Raw genomic sequence first — 21,464 nt, forward strand, 5'->3', positions numbered from 1 at the left:
GGAGTCACAGTTGGAGACGGAGCGAGAGACAGAGACGGAGACGGAGTGAAGGGGGGAGAGAGAGACGGGCATAAAGGTGGCGAAAGGGACGGGTAGACGGAGTCCTTGGCAGTTTTGCATGCATGCAGCGAAGGAGATGGCGGGGCAATGGGATGGGAAATGGGGGTGCACAAGTGAAGACAAGGAATTTGGAAAATCTCAGCTCAGTGTCAGGTTGCACGTTGAAAATTTGTCGTCATCGTGTCTCGCACACAAAAATGGCGTTAAGCATAGAATTTTGCCCAGGCAAAAGGTGGAAGGGAGTGCGGTGGGCAATCCACCGGCGAGTGGGAATGAATGGCTCCGATGGTCGGGAAGGGGGGCTCTTAGAAAGGACTCCAGGACTCGGGACTCCGAACTACGGACTATGGAATACTAGGGACCGGGGGCAAAAGACAAACACATCATGGAAAAGGAGAGAAGACGATGCGCCTTGGCTGCGTCTCAAGGATAAGGCAAGAAATAATAAATTATATTTTCCCTGATTTGTGTTCGTTGCCTTGAAGCACTACCTCACTGTCTCCCTCTCTCTCTCTCTCTCTCTCTCTCTCTCTTTCATTCTCTCACTCGCTCTGGCAGTTTTCCCTCCTTGGAAAATTATTTTGCAAAATTTACTTTTACTCAAAAGCAGTAGGACAACAATAAAAATTATTTAACTACAAGCACTTTGAGGCTGTCGGTTTTTTGAATGAATTTTCTGTTGTTGTTCAACAAAACGCAAAGAGAATTGGCACTTTGCTCTTGGCTCGCTGGAAAATGCACTGCGCAGAGAGTGGAAAGTGCCGGGAAAGCACGAAAGAGAGTCGCTCCCTTAAGCGATTCCAGGGTTGCCAGCTGTCCGGGCAATTAAACATTGATAGATGTTGTCTAAGGTGTGTGTTTTCCCGAATTCGGTTGCAATGAAGGGTGGTAGTTGAATATGGAGTGGCTGCAATATTTCCCATATTTCCACATGACTTGCCAATTGCGGCAGCCTTATTAGTTGCGCTTTTAAGAACGTTTAAGAACGCTGAAGCGCCGCTGCCGGGGTCAGAGTTCATTGATAGATAAACATAAACTCTTGAACAAACAGCAATGTGAACCGAACGCGTGGCAAATTTAATTTCAAATCCAAGTTTTCAGCTCCGTCATTGGGGTTTGGCGCACTGGCGCTGCAAGTCACTGTCAAGGCGAAAACGCAAACAAAATTGCATTTTCTGCGGAAAATTGTACGCGTTGTGGGGTTTTCCATTATGCACGGTATGCGTGGAGGAAGTTTGGGGTTATAATGGTTTCGATGCAATAACAGAACTTCTTGTAAGTTGACATAAGATATAAGATATTATTAGATATAAGATATATAACATTAGATATTAGATATTATACTGGCATAAATGATTTGTGATTTTTTCTAAATTTGTTTGTTTTAAAAAATATTGGACTAGTATTGATAATTGACCATATGTTTTGATTATAATATCTGTATGTGCTATACTTTAGTTTTGATTATATCTGAATCTCAGCATAAATAACGGGTATTTTATGTGTGCTTCAATCTCACGGATACTCCTCATATTTTCGCCAGTTCCTCGGGATTCTGGACTCGGGATTATCGCAGTGAAAAAATCGCATTAAGTGGCAACAATTGTCAGGCAGATGCAGCAAGCAGCAGCAGCAGCAGCAGCATCAACCCCCGGAGTTGAACCCGAAATCTGAACCCGTAACCCCTCGAGTCCCTCGCTCCCTCTCGCTCGCTCCTGTGGCAACCGCAACAATAGCAGCAGCAACAGCAACAACAACACCACTATTATGACAATGTGTGACTGCAATAGCAATGTCATGGTGCCCCCCTCTCTGTCGCACCCATTGTTCTGGCCAGCTCATTTTTCACATATTTTTCGCAAGTTGCAACTATTTTCGGAACGCACTGGGTAGTTTTTGTGTAGTTTTAGCTATTGTCGGGCTGCCAGGAGGCGACAGCCACTCGAAACCTTTAATTGGATATATACTTTTAATGATGTTTAGGCGAGACTGGGCTGAATCCCAATCCCAGATGGGATGCCACTCCATTCTATCCCTCGACTGCCCACGCTCGCTGGCAATTATTTATGTAAATTCTGGGCGTTGCATTGACGTGATTTATGTCGCCTTTCTTTCGCCGCCGCTTTTCCAAGCAGTCTACAGTAAAAACAATTAAGCGGCTAATTGACTGGAGGAGTACTCTAAACTATACCTAACTAAATATATATATATATACATATATATATATAGAAACAAAGTGAATTTGAGTGGGGAAAACACTTTCAGCAGACCAATTGATTTGGGTTGGCATTCTTAAAGTGTTTCCTGATGAAGTGCCGGAAACGGATGCTAAACAAATATTTTTAATTGAAATTTATATTGGAAAGTCAGCTTTAAGTAGGGTATACAAACTGTAGAAAAGGAATTCAGGAAAACAGATTAAATCAAATACAAGTTGTATATACTACTATATTAAGCATTTTAAGGAGCTCTCATTTAACCTTTTAATTCTATTAAACTAAAATTTTAGCATAATCTTCCAATTAAACAGCATCGAAATAAATGGTATTTTTGGCAGATAATGTGTTAAATAAGTTAATATTAAATAAGTCTGAGGAATTAAAAGATGCATTGTAGTGATTATATGCACTTTTTACTTAATATCATTCCTTTTTACAGCATATAAATGAGTAGTTTGTTTAGTCTTCCGACAGTTCTAGGCCATTATCCTGCTGATTTTGCCAATTCATTAACGCTGTTAACTTGGCCCTGCACTTCGGCAGTTGCCCCACATGCCCTTCGCCGTGCGCAGAACCCTTTCACCTGCCAACCTGCCCACATTCAGGTGGCCCAACAGGTGTGTCCTTGTCGTAGGTACACGGATACTCGTTGTGATTATAGTTGTAGTTGTTGGCCCGCCAGGACGTCAGTGGCTCCGATTGGCACTCTTTCATGCCGTCACTCTGAGCGATTCAGTGCACATTAACACCCAAGTCAAGACATAATTTATAAGCAAATGCAGTTAAGTTTCCTCTGGAGAATCTCCGTTGCCGGCAATTGCAATAGAATCCGGCGAATGCCGTCAAACAAAAGGGCCGCCCAAAACGAGAGAGCGCCGCGTGGAGAGCGGAGAGAAATAGAAATGGAGAAATCGAAGAAAGTCGCCGCGCGCTCTCTCGCTCTCTCGCTGGAAGGCGGCAAGTCGTATAACACTCGATATAACAGCCCGATGCTGTGGGCCACCTCTCCCAAAATAACGGCGCTGCTCGAACTACCGTTCAGTTTGCGAGCGTTGGTCGTCAGCAGCGGACGTGCGTCGTGGCGATTGCAGATAAATATATACGTACATTTGGTGGAAAATCGAATTTCGCAACGGAGCGTGCGGCGTGCGTTAAAGTCTCCGGCATTTCCCCACTAAGTTTTCCTCAACTCAACTGGGCTCAGCTTGGCTCAGCTTAAGCTAGATCAGTGCAGTCCATGTGCAAATGGCAATCATTGAAACAATCTATGCAGAAATGAAAAAACGCGACTGCACTGGGCAAACATAATTAATTACGCGGCGCTGTGAAGTGCGTGCGTGTGTTAAATAAAAATAAAAGTAAAAATCATTATTAATTGCACTTGAAGCGCTTTTAAATACGCATCGAGTGCCGCGCTGTCTGTCAGTCGGCTGGATTTTCTGCGGTTTCACTGCGTGTCGCGTACATAAACAACAACAGAACCCTGAACTCAAGTGAAGTGCAGTGCTGTGAGTGTGGCCAGCGTTTCGGTGGGTCGCTTGTTGTGCGCGCAATTTCCGGCTTCCGGTTCCGCCGGAGCTACTTCCGCGTCCGGTCGACTAGGCGCAACATTAATTTGCCAACGCCAGAAGAGTAATCACAGTCCAAACAAAAAAAAAGTAAGCCCCGGTTTTATTGGCCAAAAGATAAACAAGACAGAAAAGTGCTAAATTTCCGTCTAAAGAGCAGACTCAAGTGTTCCGCATAAATTCGAATAAAAATATATTCAAATATTCTGGTCCTGCAAAGTGATACCCAATTAACAGGTTAGTTTGGCTTGGTTTCATAGCTCAAAGTCCAAATGTATTCCATAAATAAATGTTTGCATCTCACATGATTTCTGAACTCCAAGAAGTAGGATTATTTATATCGTGAAATACTTTTGGCGTTTAATTTCATGCCCAGCGCCCAAAAGTATGCAGCAGGCATATTTCAGGCGTGGCAGGTTGTTGGCACAAGAAGCGAAATGGGCAAAAAACAAAACGACAACGAAACGAAATGGAATGACAAAAGCTGTGTGCCAGTGTGCGTTTGTGTGTGTGTGTGTTTGTGCTTGTGTGTGTGCAAGACAAGCAATAAAATGGCGAGCGAGCGGCAAAGTTTTTGCGCGCCAAAAAGCGTGCAACAACGCGAGTGGCAGCTATGTTTATTGTTGGCCGAAGGGAGCAGAAGAAAAGTCGCCTACACGGAGAGAAAGTTTAGTTAACTTGCCAAAAGAGTTGGCACTTTGCCTACACCGCAAGTGTTGTGAAATGTGAAAATCTGAAATATTTACAAATCTCATTCTTCTACGGGCAATTTCATATATCAATGCTTTTAAAGACAAACTTTCTTGCTGTGCAGAGCAGGCCGTTTTATTTCATGAACCTTTATTATGATATTTGCCTTTACTTCTGCTCCACTCCCGGCTTTAGTAAACAATAATCATAATAATCGCAATCACAGGGCAGAGGGCAGAAAGCAGAATGCGGAGACCAGAGAGCGAAGCTGAAATCAGAGGGCATGATGGCAAACAATGAGCCGCAGTCGCTGGCCTTTTTGTGCTGCCTGTTTTAGGCGCCGTTTTCGCACGTGTTTGTTCGCACCTAGTCGGCCACTAACACTGGCACAATTGCACTCACACTCACACACACGTACAAATATACGTAGCCTGTGAAAAGAGGTCCTTTTGTTGTCGTCCTGTCGCACTAAATTGCGCACAATTGAAAGCATACTTTCAGGCGCCCGAGCATTTAGTGTGCACTTTTGAATGCCCTGCACTCCATTCCCGGCTCATCTCTGGTCCCCATTTATCGCACTTCTCGTCCTGCAGAATCCCCAAAGGACCTCCTTTCACATTCTGTTTTTTTTTGGCGCAGTGTCTAAAAGGTTTTTATTATTAAATATGGCAGAGGGTATTAAATATTTCCTGGCTGTCAAGGTTTCAGCTGCGGGATTACCCAAGAGAATTCTTATTTTTCCGTTTATATACATACTTTTTGAAGACCTTTGCTCCAAGAATCCTTTGGCGCCTTTAAATTCCGAAGCAAGAGTTGGAATTAAATTTAAAGCTTGATAATTGGGCAAGTTTCGCTTGCCAAAAATGCCTCATCTCGGGCTAATTGACCTCAATTCCGGCAAATCGATAATGCCTGAGCTGCATTCCGGCCCTTTGTCTTGGGCCATAATTTCATTAGATTGGCCTCGTCTACCGAAAATGCTTTCTCTCTACGCAGGCTTAATTAGATTAATGAAAAATAGGATTACGCCCAGTCAAAGCCAAAGGGAAAAGGAAAGGGGGTCCCAACCGAGCAGCTTAAATCAATTGTGTGTATATACTTTCCCATTTTCCCTTGCTCTTAAAGACGTTCGCCTTTGGGTTTTTCTTTCCATTTTTTTTTTCGTTTTGGGCCAAGGGGCAACCGCAGAAAATCGCAAAGTCGTCGGCCTGAGTCTTCATTATGCGTCGCTTAGATGCCATTTGCCAGAAATGGCCTTCGAGAAAATAAAGAATGAAAATTTCCATGCCAAGCGAAAAAAAAAAAATGAAAAAAAAACTCGACTGGACGTGACACACAACAAATTCACAGCTATTTTGCCAGCCACCCTACGCATTTCGTATTTTCAAATTAATTCCAAGGAATTTTCCTGACTCCAGGCATGGTTTGGTTCCGTTTTGACATAATCTATTATAAGAGCTCATAATAATTTTTGTAAACTTTTTGCTATCCTGTTCTGTTCTGTATTTTTTTCGAGGGCTTATGCTTTTAATTGTGGGCGTGTCGAGACTTAATGACATCGCTTGAAAACATAAAGCAATTTCAATGTGCGTCATGGGAGTGATTGCAAAGTGTAAAAATATTAATTAGCATGTGGAAAACAGGACCTTTGGTCTTAAGCAGCTGTATCTTTTTCAAATGCTTACCAATACGTCAGTCTAAATAAATCAACTTGGCCAAAAGTTACCTTCCAAATCTCGTAGGTTTGCGGTTGTGCCACGCACATATGTACGAGCTCATAACTCGTGACAGTGAGTTATTATAGTATTTATGTATATTCTTGTGTATGTTTCGTCATAAATTTTATAAAACAGGATTCAAGAAAGCTGGCACTTTGTGTGGGTTTGGGTTTGGCTACCGAGTTGCAGAAGGTGACTAAACTTTTAAATTTTAAGAAGAGACAAACACTCACGTTTTCCATGCGATAAACAGATTAAAAGTGCTTACACATGTATGTATGTATGTGTACATCAAGGATATGAGAAGATAATATGTTGAAAGGCTTTAAAAAATTAAATTTGGAGTATGTAATTATCATTTGAAAGCTTGTTTGTAATATTAAATCTTTAGTTTCTTTAGTTTTAAATAACATTTCCCTATTTATAAAGTCTTAAGAACATAATAACTTCATAGAACTCAGTAGTTACATGTACACATATATATATTCTTTAAAGATATTCTGCATTTGCACTCATGCATATTCCCCCCTCAGTAACACGTCCATAAATTTGAGCAATTTTTCTGAATTATTTTTTATACATATTTTGAAATATTTGCATTGCAATATTTTTCAATATTTTGCTAACGAAAACAAAGTCCTATTGTTGGCATATTCTGGCAATTTCGTTTGTTGAACTGCAGTTTAAACTGGCTGGCAAAGCCATGGCCCTAATGCTTTTAGCTCAAATTTTTGGCCAGTTCGGGTGCCAAAAAATGCAAATTTAAAATGCGTTGGCATGTCAAAAATCCACACACAGGGTGCAGAAAATCGGGGGTGAAGAAAATCGATATACGAGACATGTGAGTGTTAGTATCTGTGTGTGTGGTGTGTGTGTGTGTGGGGTAAGCTTTTAGTATCTTTTGCAATGCAACTGCCATACACGAAATTTGGCAAACTCACAAAGCGGCGAAGTGGGGTATGAAACGAGATAGAGCCGAAGAGAGTAAAGAGCGATAAAAGAGAGCCAGCAACAAATAGCTTAATAGGAAATAGCATAAAAGCATACCACCCACCGCCCACTTCAACCCCCACCAACCCTCCCCCCCACCATTTCCAACGGGTGGAAAAAAGCAGAGAAAGGAAAATCTTTGCACGTATCGCACTCAAAAAATCAGTAAACGCATTGGCATCTCCTTCAAGACATTGTTATTGTTGCTGCCGTCTGCAAGGGTTGACTCACGGGTTAAAGGGGGCGGGCGGTGGCAAATAGGGGGTGGCACTAGGGGTTGGCAGTAGGGGGTTAATGCTGAGGATGCCTCAGCTTATCGGATAGCGTTCGTAGCCCTCGTTCGCGTTGTCGTTGTCGTTGTCGTCCCCGAATATTTGGCATTAGTCAAATGCAAATTTTTATAGCTGCCTGTCTGTTTACTTGAAGCGCCGATAAGCCCGCGCATAAGCATATATACCAAATGGATTCGGGATGTGCCGAGATGCTGGTGCTGCTGGCCATGGAAATGGAAATCGTGAAGGGGGAATCGGGATAAGGATGGGTGCACGGGTCTTATGGCAAGCTGACTGACTCAGTTCCCCCAAAGGAAGTCACTAAAAATTCCTTGAATTTCCAATAACATCAAGCGGGCAAATATGTTACGCAAAGAGTTTAATCCTCAACTAACTCCGTCTTTTTGGGCAACTTCAGATGTTGTCAACAAATATCTAGTAACTTTAGCTTTAAATTTATTGAAAAAAACCTAATTAAATTTTAATTTTTCATTTAAAGTCATAAAACATAGGAGTTACTAGATTTTAGCATGTGAAAGTTCACAAATGTGCATGTGCAAATTAATAAACTACCCTATATAAATGCTGTTGTGGAAAAATGAATATGCATTTATGTGTTATTTTGCCTAAATTGGTTTAAAATCTAGTTCTTTTACGCTCAAAAGGATTTCCAATAAGCTTATAAATATAATCGTGAATCAATGGAAATTTTCATTAAAGGCTGCGAAAATAAAATAAATTATTGTCAAAGCATATTGGAATTAGTTAAAAAATGGATTGTGGTGCAAGAGCATTATTAATTTGCCATATTTGTTTGCATATTAATTTTCTATGCTTTTTAGTTTATTTAGTCTTAGCCAAAATAGATTCGCGAATCGGGAATAATATTTTTAAAGCTAGCATTTTAATAAACGAGCGACGGGCACAACATTACCGCCCAGCGGAAGCGCCACTCACACACACATAGCTACTCACACACACAGATGCTCACACTCACACACAGATCCTCGCAAGCAGCCGCGTATCTGTGCTCTTTGCGCCTGGAAGTAGGCAATAAGCAGCGTGTTTATGTGTGTGATACAAACATTTTAGCGTATTTTTATTACACATACACGGCGCAGGCTGCGCGCGAGTGTGTGTGTGTATGTTTGTGTGTGTGTGTCGACAAGCTCATTGCTGAATTTATGAAAAGTCTGTAAGCGTGGTGGTAGGGGAAGGGAAGGAGGTGGGATGAAAAAACATTAGCACCCAATAGAGTTTAATGCGTGCGTGTCAGACCTTCAGTCGCTGCCTTTTGGGCTCCCCAGCGGATGCACATATATATCCTGTCTGAGTCCCAGCTGCGGGTTCTGCGGGTCCGTGGCCACCACCCACTTTTGGCCCCAATGCCACTGCCAATGCCAATTTGCGGCTTAACATCTTTGAATTATTGAGGCGCGCGGCGAGGTCACAGCCTCCGTTTCGAGATTTCTCCTCTCCGCTAACGAGCGCTCTTGGCTTTGTGCTTTTGGCCAAATTAAAATTTTATCAAAATGAAATTTGCGGCTTTCGCGTATTTAGTTTAGTTTGAAAATTTCTAAAGTGATTTCGCTGCCACTGGTTTCCCGGTTGCCAGCGGATGTTTCCCAGCGCATGAGAGCTTCCAGAGGTGGGCAGTGGTTTTTCCATAAATATTTCATACATTTTGCGGTAGATGTTTTGGACCCCAGAGAACAACCGGCGACTTGCGATGTGAAATATGATGGGCGTAGTTTGATTAATTTTCACTCATCTGGCTTTATAAAATCAGTGTGATATAACGCACTAAAAATCTCATTGGGCAGAAACGTCAGATTTGATTTATTGCAATAGGAACTATGAGTACTCATGTTTTTGCTAAAGAATTCGCGTACAGAAAGTTAATTATTATAAAAGCGTATTATCACTTATAAATACTTGTGGAAATCCACTCTTTTTTTCATAATATATGTGTTATTACCTTAAGATATTCTAATTGCATGTTAAGCACTCTGGTCAACATAAATCACTGCATGTGGGGTCAGTATTTTTTATGATACGAACCATAACCGTTAATAAAATCAATTTGTTTTTTGGTTGACCCTACGCAGTCATGGAAAAATCTTAAGCTGCGAGTTTCTTAGGAGGGGAGCGAAAAAGAATATAAGCGCTTCAGTGACATATTTTCTTATAATCTGCACTTTTATTGTCTCATCTCCCTTTGACCTTTCCACCATTCTTACGCCAAGCTATATCTGCCTCTCGTTGTTGCCTCCATTTTCCCATCTTCCGGCTTTTGTGTTTACATTACACTTTAACTAAGCCGTCGAAAATTATGCAATAAACTTTACTTTTACGTGTCCCCACAGCCACTTGTACTCTGTCCGTCTCTTTCTCGCAGTCGCCAGCCATCTCTGTCTGTGAGTCAGCCCGCATCGTGCTTACTCTTTCTCTCTCTCTGTCTGTCTCTCTATCTGCTCCTACACTTATTTATTTACTTAGCTGTTTTGTCCTGCTGCGTTTTTCTACGCTTTCGCCGCACTTATCCTTGCGATTTCTGATGTTCGCGCATTGTAGCTCGTTAGGTGGGTGGTTGGGTGGTGCTGGGTGTTACAGGGTGGCTGGGTGGAGTGGTTGGGTGGGGCGTTGCAAATCTTATTTGATGATGCCACGGCAAATACTTTAATTTATGCAGTAATCCTATTACAATAACAGCGGCGGTGGCACCAACAACAACAGCGGAATGTACAATGAGAAGGACAAAGGACGAAGGATGTTGGCAATAAAAACAGTGAGAGCAACAACAACATTTCGGTCTTGTTGTTAAGCGATTTTGCTTCTTTTTTGTTCTTTCCGTTTCTTTTTTTTTCTGCTTGATTCCTTTCCATTTTATTTTGTTTTCATTTCGTGGGCCAGAAAAATCAGGCGAACCTATATCCTTGGCTCCCTACTTTTCCGCCTCCGTTGCCATCGATGTGGCACTCATTTGCATTTTCCATCCTGCTCCTTTTGCCGTCTTAGCGGCAATTCAATTTATTTTAATTTCTACTCTTAACACAAAAAATTACCAATTCAATTTTATGACTTTATTCTTCTCCCCAGCCACGTGGCGCATTTCTCAGCAAGAACTGGGAACTCAGAAGCTGAGGCTGGGGGGAAAAGCGTGGAAAACGTTGGGGAAAACGACGAGATAGATCTGCACTTTCTTGACACCGAAATCGAAATGAAATCTGCGAGCAGAAAGGGACAATGGGAGCGAAAAACGTGCGACAGTTTTCCGCTTGGCTATTTATATAGATGACTATATCTTCCAACTTGTTTTCGCATTTTTGCACTGCCTTAGTTTTGCATATGCAAACAGCTTAGGCTGCGTGGAGGGAGCTCTTGTTTTGGAGTATGCAAATGAGTTTATAAATAAATTTCGCAAAGACTCCAGCCAACTGCGGCGAATCCCCAGGAGTGATGCCCCAACCCCCCTTTTTAGCCGCTTTAAATATAAATAGTATGAAGTGTTAATGGCTAATCGGTTAATTCTATGTTAGAAAGTTATGTAATCACTAGCATGTTTGGCTCAAAAACCCAAGAAACAATTTGAAATCTAGAAAATCTCGATGCCGCAATAAATTGTAAACTCATTTGGCCAACCAGTTTCATGGCCTTGGCCATTCCGGATTTCAGCCAATTTCGTTCGCATGTCGCCAACTAAGTAAATTTCATTGGCTTAGTGTTAGTTTTGCCCTTTTTTTTTATTTTTTGCGTCTGCCGTAAAAAGCAGATTGAGCCAGAAGCCCTGCCGTTTGCCACAGATTTTGTGTCGCATAAAAATCGCAATCGACGAAAGCGCTGGCTGTATCTTTAGCTGTCACTATATCTGTATCCATAGCCCAGCCATTTAACGTTGAGATAAAATTTACATTTTAACCAAAGCCAGCTCAAAGGCAGGTGGAAAGGGGCTGAGCGGGGAAGGGGGCGTGGCAGGATCATTTAGAGACCAAGCTGAAATTGGTTTTCGCTATTCGCAAGCGCATGGTATTTACTCTAGGCAAGGGTATGTGGCTCTTTATCATCAAAATATAGATAAAGATACATATCTTAAAGATTTCTACATTTTACATTTTACATTTACACTTTCATGCAACGCAAAAAGGAGTACATTATTCCTTAAGACACATTTATGGTTAATTCCTAGTTAATTTATTTTCATAACCATAAAAAGGGTATTAGCATGTTCGACTATATAAATCAGTTTTGTTTAGTTTGTTTTTCGGGTGGTTGGCAGCATTTTCTTTGGCTTTCCCCCTCTTTTTGTGGGACAAAAGTGAGCGTCTGGACCGTGTGGCTGCGTTTTGCTGTGTGTTTTTGTTTTCTTTGGTGTTTTGCTCCCTGACCGCCTTTGGGCATATTCAATTTTCTTTATTATACATATTTCTCTCGTTGTTTTGGCCTTTTCCACAGACCCCAAAACCGTTGGGTTAGTATACTGCGATACTCCAGGCGAGCTTTCAATTTTTATGACTTCTGGTTCATTTTTACTGCGTTGGCGGTCCCAGTGTCTCGTGTTACCCCGATAAACGCTGCAAGTTTCTTCCCTTCCCGGCCATTTTGTCCCTCTCCACTGGATTTTCCCCAGAGCTCTTTTGATGCTGTTTTATGCCGCGCCATGCGTTTTTTGTTGCGTCTTCAATGAAATGTTTATTACTCTGTTCTTTTATTCGAAGCCCCCGACTCCTATTGATTGAATGAAGAGGTCCTTTAGGATTCGTTCTACCCGCTTTTCCCGCCTTTCCCGCCATTTCCCGCCTTTCCCGCAGCTCTTTGCTGTTTATTGTTGATGTCGTATCCAATGTGGCGACGTGTTCTTGTGTGAAAGAGTCGCGTTCAGGCCAAGTCTGATAACTGAGAGTACAGGTGGATTGGGTGTCTATTCAGGTTTCATATTTATGTCGCTGATTGACTGTTTTGTCAGTTCCTTTGCTGTTCTGATAAAGTAAGCAGTCAGTAAGCAGTCTTTATGCGAAACTTATTGGCCCATTTGTTCGCTTTTTCCCCTTCAAACCGAAAGACACATTTTCCTTTGCCATACTTTTTATTTTCTTAAGATTCTGTGATTCATTTGTTTTTAATTTTATGCAAACTCACAAAAGCATTTGGACTCGTTGTTTGCTTGGGATTTTCTAATTTGCCAAAGTGTATTGCTTCGACTTCAAACCAACTGGTTATTTATTTTTGAATTTGTGTGCATATTGTTTTTAAACATTTCTCTTTTTTCCCTTGGCACTTCTCTGGGGAAAATGCAAATTGTAAATAAAGCACTAAACCGTATTTTGCACTTGCCACATTGTTTTTGGACAAGAGGAGGGATTACACTTATGGTCTAAACTTCCAAATCTTTGTATTTCAGATATAAGAAGAAAAAAAGAATTTTTCTAATTGCCGTACTATTTTCTTGAATAAATTTAAAACGAATTTGTTTATGACTTCACTTAACTGCATAAAAAGTTGTGTATTCTATATTATTTTTTAATAAATGAACACTCATGAACTTGTGTAGAACACTGTGAGTTTATTGAAATGGTAAAGATATTTTGCTTTGTTTTGCACTTTGGGACAACACTTCGCATCTACGCTCAGCCTGAAATTGCACTTTATCTCCGATGTTGAATGAAAACAGTGCTTTAATATTTGTTTTAATTAAATTCGAATTTTCTCGAGCGAAAAGCCAAGCTGGAACGAGTATAAATAAAAAAAAAGAAAGGGAAAACAACAACGACGCCTGCGAATATCTTGCCGAAAGCTAACGATGCCCGGAGTGGTCTCCATGGTAAAAACCCACTTAATCCAATTTAAGAATGCAACCACTTGAGTGCATACAAACTCAGACACAAAAACTATATGCACATGCTGCTTAAACTCACTCTTTTCTGGATTAAACTATGCAAAGTTTATCCCCAACTGCGGTTTCTTCGTATCACTGCTAAGCCGTTGAATTCCCAGCCATTTGCCTATTTGTTCAAAAAAAGAAATGGGAAATGCAATGGAAAAACATGGCGAAAAATTACCCTGGTAAAATATTAGCAGCCAGTGAAAATAGGGCCGTTTATTTGGCGTGCGTATGTGGATTCTCGCATTTTCCACTCATAAATTAGGGGCAATTTCTTTCCGGATTTTATACACATTTCTTTTTTTTTCTTCCTCAGCTCAGATAATGTGTACATTTTTTGCATGTGACCCAACGCCCACCCACCGAAAATCTTATCAGCAAGGGATGTTGGGCACACCCGCTGGTTCCATGGTTCCATGTATCCATTGTTGGGCTAAAATTTATATATTAGGTCATTAGGTTTGTAATAATTTGTTGGGGCCACATGTAAAATGGGCCCACTAGTTGTTGCTTATTGGCATCATTGTTATCCCAGCTTAATGGGCCAATTGGGGGGATGAGTGTGTGTGTGCATAGGTATGTGTTTTTCCCCCAGCGACCTATTAGAATGAAATGTCGTTTTAATTAAGTTCCGCTGCCCCTCTACAACGCACAAATTGGGCATGCTGCATTTTTAATGCCCGAGATTCGGCTCAATTAGCAATCTGGCCCGAAACAAAACTTCTGTACCACTTGGCCCATGCATTTTTGATAGGCGCCCAGTTCAGTTAGCTAAACAATTTTCCAATTAAATCATTTCTGGTCGCCAGAAAGTATGCCCAACTATTTTGCGCCAAACATTCGATAGTCCTTCGACGCTCCTTCCGCCGCCGAGCCCAAAACTACACTTAATTAAGTTTGTTGCGCAACTGGAATTGTGGGCCAAATTGAATTTTCAACTTTGACTCCGATTTTTGTTCTTCGGTTTTTGGTTTCACTTCGGTAGGCACATTGCACTGGTTTTTGGTTTTAGTTTTAGTTTTTGGTTCTAGTTATAGTTCTGGTTAATTCGCTTGCTAATTCCCAACGAAAGTGGGCAATAAAATTGGGCCAACTGATGTCCATGTCCTGGTTCTCTAGATCCGGATTCCAGGTCTGCTTCTGTTTTCTGCTGCTCTCAGCACAAAATTTGTGCCGAGCGGAAATGTCTCGGTTTCGGTGCGTAATTTTCCAGCATACTCACACACACATACAAGTAATAACACACACACACAAACAGGATAGTCCGCTGTCTAGTATCTGTGTGAATGTCTCTTCCTTTTGCTATTTACGTTCACATGTCCGTGAGCACATGACCTCCATATAAAATAAATTACTTTAGTTATCTAAATGCCGTGCATGTGTGAGTATGCGAGTGAGTGTGTGTGCGTGCGCACGCGTCTGTCTGTGTGCAGCAACGCCCTCTATTTCGTTCTTAATTTTTTCTCATGGCACAATCGTTGCGTATACCCTACACATCAGAGCATCTCAGCTATGGCTCTACGTCTTTCTAAGCTGTTTAAAAGTATGCAGTAATTTATTGCGATAGCAAAGGTTTCATGCAGTTAGCTGCATACTTTTTGACATTTTTTGTAGATTTTGTGATTGTATTAGTATTTTTCGTTTGTAAATATTTGAAATAATTTCATTTTTAACATTCTAAAATAGTTTTAAATGTAGAATAGTTTGGTATTAGATAATTTGTTTGCTTATACCCATGAGTTTTAATATCTATCCTACCAAAGAGCATCCCCAAGTTACCAAGTTCGTAACTGAAATGCTGGTTATTTCTTGGGTTCTCGTTCGTCCTTCGCTGTGCTGGTCGTCTTTTTGCTTTTAGCCAAACAAATGATAACAATAAATTACACTCTCGAGATTTGGACGAGCTTAAGTATGAAGTGCAGCCAGTCGATGTCGATGCGCTGGTCCAAAATAATGAAGGCAACATGACCGGGTGCTCGGTGGGCGGTAAGGGGACAAGGACGAGATGGTTTTGCTGGACGGGCAGGGGTGGGGAGTCGTGGCAGATTCGGGTTTCCTTAGATGCCACATCAAGTGGCAAACGCACTTGGGGGATTTTTTCCTTTTCGCTTCCTTAGACATCGTCCTTTCTTTTTTGGGGCAGCAAAAATAAATGTTCTAATTTAGCGACTCAATTTGTGTAGTAAATTTATCAAAGGGCGGCCAGCCATTGTGTAAGTGCTTGTGATAAGGCCACGCCCACTCCTGGCCATATTCTCACACATAGACAGTCGTCGTGTTACATTTCAATTGCCATTTATAAACACGGCAGTCGTTTACCTGCTTTTCAGCATCTCTCTTTCTACGTGTGTGTGTGTGCTATTTGTATATTAATTTTTGGTCTGTTGCGGTCAGCAGGTGATAAATCTACTCAGGTGATAATAAGTGCCATTGGCAGCGATTTGTTTAGTTTTTATTGCATACAGCAGGGCGTTTGGGCGTGGCCAGGAGTCGTTTTTGCGCCGGCCACTTAAGTGCGAAAGCTATAAAGAAAGGCTGATTAAATGGGTCCTGCGATGATGACCAGCATGCCGGGTGAAACAATACGGTGATCTCGTAAAACGAAACTTACGAGCATATCTCCAATCTTATGGTCGAGAGAAACGGAAAACTGTTAACCCACTTAAGAGTCCAGCTGAGAGCAGTTTGAAAAGTTTCAAGAAACAAGCTGATGGATCCTGCGTCATAAAGAAGGCTTTAAAATATCCACACTAAATGCGGCTAAAATCAACAGGAGCTCAAGAGTTCGTGGCAAAACTTTTCGACCAATATGAATGCCTCATATAATAAAATGAAAATATAAATATAAGCGGCTAAACGAGGAAATGAGGTGGCCAGCTACTGGAAACGCGCTCAACAAGTGCACTTTGCGCTGCTTAGCGCCTATTTGGGCGACTTTAAACATTTTTATGGCATTTTTTACGGTCATAAAAAAGCGAAACACAAAGCAGGAAACTCAAGCCAACCACCGCCAACGACTGGCCTCAATAAAAGTTTTGTTTTGTGCGTTAATATTATAACGACATTACGATCCACTTGGGTCAGTAGACCAAGTGGACTGCACCTCGAGTTGTGCTCCATTATGCGGATGGTTTTAGACGATTTTGGTAAGGATTTGCACTGCTTTCTATATATATTCAATGATATTAATTATGGAAATCCATTGCTGTTTTAGTGCGGGGAATTAAACTGAATGAAATAGTTATCGACCAACCAACTTGGCTTAATCTTAAGGCTCTCCTTTAAAACCTCTGTGCACCATGTGGCAATCTATAAAGTGGAAATGAACTCCCCGCACATTCGCTGATACGCGAGTCGAATTTTCCTGTTTCACACACTATTAGGAATGCCCCAAAGTGCCATAATTTTTTATCCGCTGCCACTGATTTGCGCAGCGGCTCGTAAACTTGGCCGAGCTAATAAACTCCGGCATGGAGTCCGACTATCTGGGTCAGCCGAGGGATATATAGTGCTATATAGACAAGGAGCAACTACCACACTATATATAGATGGTGAGTTTCGGTTCTGGCTTCTTTAGTGGCGCCCAGTTTCCTGGCTCATTGTTCGCGCATATCAATGGGCGAGCGGGAAAACCGAAACGAAAACGAAGCGAAAACGCATTTTCGACTCATTGTTTCTGCTTGCCTTCTTCCTCTCGATTTTTCCGCCGTGGATAAAATATTATTTTTATTTGCACGGCTGAGCACATCTGCAGCATCAGCGGTCGTCGAAAGGAGGAAACTGCTGACTTCACCTTGATGCATGCGCTTTTCATTGCAACCCGCACACACACACACACACATGAAATTTACCCTTTACTAACCATTGCATTTTTTCTTTTTTGCCATTTTTCCTTTTGGCAACGTTGGCAAAACATTTTTCCCACTGCTCCCGAAATCAATATGCTTTCGTCGCCAGTTCTTGGCAAGTTAGCAAACTGCCACAGTTGCAGCTCTTTCAGGGGCCACGCCCCCCTCACCACCACCCACCCCCATTTGCCAGCCAGCTTTTCCGACCTACTTGCTGCTGAAGCGAATTTTCTTGTCATATTTTCAATTTGTGTCGCCTCGCATTGGAACGAAGGGAAAACGGTTGTAGGTGTCGGGATTCTCGGCTGCTTTATGGCCCCGGTTGACAATTGCAATAAAAATGTTGCCAGGGATTATAACAAGCGTATAATGTCATGCCACGCCCCCAATTTTTCTCCATTTTCCTCAATTTTCCAGACCCACCCACTGTCGAGGTCAGTGGGCAAGTGCAGCATCGAGTTTCACCTGCTTTTCCTTTCCATCCTCGCTCTGTTTCGGCTTTTCTTTCCCGCTTTGCCATGTCATGTGCAAAATGTCAATTGTGCTTAAGGGCGAAGGTATTTGATTTCAGTTTTAGTGTTTGTGGAGGACTTGAATCTCTGTCTCTCGCTCGCTCTCGCTTCTCTCTTTCTCTCTTTCGGACATTGTCAAGCGTTGATGCATGAGATTTGTGAAACCATTTTTGCTGGCTTGGCCCAAGCACGAAAAGTATCTTACGGATGCCGAATGAGAAGGGGCTGAGTTTCGGATTAACATTTCTGTTTACCCAGAGCAAATTGTGTATCTTTAGAGCATGTTTGAGCTGCAAAAAGCAAACATGGCTTGCTTATAAAGGGGATACTCTGGCGAGGCTCTATTATTAATTAAACATATGGGGTATGAAATTAGCTAATAAAGTTTAAACTGAGATGTAAGGGTAAAAATAGTTTAATGAAAGGCATTTGTACATACAACAATAAACAGCTTTCTCCTGTTTTAAGTACGTTATATTTTATGTTATTTTTTTCATCAATGGAATTCTGCTTAATATTAATTACTTTGGTTTCTTGAAATTACAAGCACCATTTCAATAAAGAATCTATGCCAAGAACCCAACTGCTCACATTGACAGCCATAAAAATCGAAACTCAACTGGCGGATAATAAACAGCTCATAGCTAAATGAACTTTTTTGTTTTCTGCCGCCAGCCAAATGAGGGAAAATTCCAAGAGCTTTTCATTTAGGCCAAATAAAGGCCGCTTGTATGCCGGCAATGAACAGCGGCGAAATGCGAAAAAAAATTAACAAGCCACGCACAAAATTAGAAACGTGCGTGCAACACAGACCGCAGGGGGAGGGGTGGGGGCGGTGTGTGAAACGAAGGGGTTGGGCGGGCGAAAAGTGGGTGGTTGGGTGCTACGACTAACAGAAAGACAGACAGACAACTAAGCGCCATGTTTAGCCCGGCCAATACAATTACGCTGGCCATAACCCTTTCGGCGTGTAATACGCACGTAGTGACCAACCACCCGCCCCAAGCCCGCTGCCCACACACACACCCATCCCCCTACCCCTACCCCCCTACCACTGCCAACGGCGGTCAAACACACACACACACACACACACACACAATACGTGGTCAAATAAATTGACGCCAGCGACGACGCACCACAAAATTCAATTACACGTACAACTCGTGTATTGCAGTCCCTGTTTTTCTGTTTTTTTTTTTTTTTACTGCTCCGTCGAATATTGAGTCCGGCATTTGACGCCACCAATCCGTATCCGTACTCATGATTTTGATTTTGATTTTTTTTCCATTTATTGGACGCAGCTCCCCTTCCACCAGTTGGGCACCAATCGCAGGTTGGCCAAAACTCTCAAGTTGGGCTTGCCACTTCAAGTTGAAGGGCTCAACTCAACTTAACCCTTGGCTGGACCACCGTGGGCGCATTGACCCCGCATTAATGGGATTATGGCCCAAGCAGTTTTAGCCAACTGTTCCTCCGCTTCCATGTTGTATGTGTGTGTTTGGTATTTTCTATTTGGGCTTTGTTTGGCCAGCAGTGGGCAAATCCAGTTATTAATATTTTATGCGTTTCTTTCTATTGCCGTTCGCAATCCCTTCAAACGCCGTCCGCTTAGTTGGGCTTATGGTCGGTAGTGTGTTGTGTGTAGTGTGTTGTGGCTATGCCAGCCGATAAAAAGGGTTTCGGTCGGGCTTAGAGCTCACACTCACACTAACACTCAGACTGAGACTAACAAACTCATGGGAAAACGCTTATGGAATCAGTGCATGCGCTTCAATTGCTCTCGACTCCATTATCCAGTTAGACACACACTCAATTTCCAATCCGACTAGTCCGTTGGCCTTAGGGGCTAACGAGTTATAAATATATATTTTTATATTCCCCCCTTTTATTTTGTTCTGGCTTAGATATTTAGTCGAAACTCGGCTGCGAAAACAATGTGCGAAAATTGGTTTATTATTTGGATACAGGATTTACGCATTTCACTTGCCAGCACTTGAAACAGTGCAAAATAAATCTAATCGCTACATAATAAAGTTGCCAAATCAAACTACCACTACTGGTGGTTTTTTCAAAAGGATAGCAATATTTTTTAATATAGTTGCTGTAATAAATATGACTCTATATCCACTTGCTTCCAATTTATTTTATTTGCAAATAAAAAGTTCGCAATTTCACTTGCCCTTGCTTTAAAAATGTATCGATTACAGAGGGGACAGCACAAGTGTCTGAAACTAAAACTATTTCCATATAAATATTTATTTTCGTCGAACAATTTTATTCCGCCAACTGTGTGTTTCGATGGGACTAACGAACTCCAAATTAATGCCGTTTGGCTATTTACTTTACATTTAAGAGGCATTTTAATGTTTGCCGGGCTTAAGTAAATTTACAGTGCGTAAGGGAGTGGCAAACACTGAGCTGCATAAGTCTGCGTACGCCCCCGGGCGTGTCATAAAACGCAGTTGTAAAAAAAAAAATATATATATGTATATATTTCATTTGCTGCCAAATGAAAATCTCTGGCACAGATGCCATTTTCCCGGGGCAACAATTCAATTTCACAATTTTGTACGCCGAGTACGCAACGAAATGCGAAATACGAAATATTTTAATTGGAAAAACTACAATTGGTTATCTAAATAAATGTGCCACAGTGCCATTGCCATAAAGTATGCCACACCACGATATTGTATATGCCTTAACAACAAAGGACAATGATGACCAATTTATGTGAGTTTCATTCACATTTTCCAATTTTATAGACAGCAATCAAAGGCAAATTATACGAATCCAAGTGAGGGTGGTGGGCCCAAAGCCAAACAATCGCCGAGGGAAAATTGCGGGCCCTGCGCTCGCCACTCCCAAAGCAATTTAAATAGGAAACCAATTAAATTTAAGCACAAAAAAAAAGAAGGTAAACAATAGCGCACTGACCAGAACTTTTGCGAGGAGCAGCCCTAGCAGTGCATTCAATTGCATTTGCGTGTCATTTTGTTTGTATTTTTCTATTTGTCCGGCGAGGGCCTTTGTTTGATTGTTTGCCTTGGTGGCCAAAACAGCGTGGTTTGGGCCATTGGTAGGCACTTTGAGCCATCGAATGGTTTGCATTTCACGGATTTCAGCGCCGGCTTGATTATACACAGTCGATTCAGATTCACATTCAGATTCAGTTGATGTGATTTGGTTTGGTTTGGTTTGGCTTTCCGCACCGCCGACTAGTGGGTCTAAAGTTCGCAGACTCCTTTTTTTTGGGATTGGACAGGGTGACCTCCATCTGCTGCCACCATAAATTAATGGCTAAAAAGGCTGGCGCACTAGACTATAATTTCCATTTGGCAAAAGTATGCCAACAAACCAAAACAGAAAGCCAAACACATGCCAGGCCAAAAATGCAAAAGGAAAGCTAACACAGCTAACAGCTACCAGCTAGCAGTTAGGAAAAAAGCAACAGAGAACCGAAGCGAAAAAACACTGAAATCGTTGTCGAGCCATTGCTAATGGAACATATTTGCGTTGAAAAGGGTTTTCCAGCCATGTCTCCATGTGTGCGTGTGTGCCTGTGTGTGTGCGTTTTGGCCTGAACTGTTGGCAAAACAATAACAAACAAAAAGAGGGGCGGTTGGACTGGCAAAAAACTATGCGTCGCATTCCGCATGAATAAACCCAAAGCTGAGCCACACACAATACAGAAGAAAAAACAAAAAAAGGG

The 21,464-nt window shown here is 41.8% G+C and overlaps 1 protein-coding gene across 1 annotated transcript in view; it reads left to right on the forward strand.

Moving 5' to 3' along the window:
- The first annotated feature begins 3,340 nt into the window (after nt 1-3,340).
- LOC6609040 (irregular chiasm C-roughest protein) overlaps nt 3,341-21,464 on the forward strand; it is a 117,579-nt gene continuing 99,455 nt past the window's right edge. The window contains exon 1 of the mRNA XM_002033707.2: nt 3,341-4,084. The gene's annotated coding sequence lies outside the window, so the exon portion shown is untranslated. The remainder of the gene's footprint in view (nt 4,085-21,464) is intronic.

This window comes from Drosophila sechellia, chromosome 2R (genome assembly GCF_004382195.2).
Source record: "Drosophila sechellia strain sech25 chromosome 2R, ASM438219v1, whole genome shotgun sequence".
NCBI lineage: Eukaryota > Metazoa > Arthropoda > Insecta > Diptera > Drosophilidae > Drosophila > Drosophila sechellia.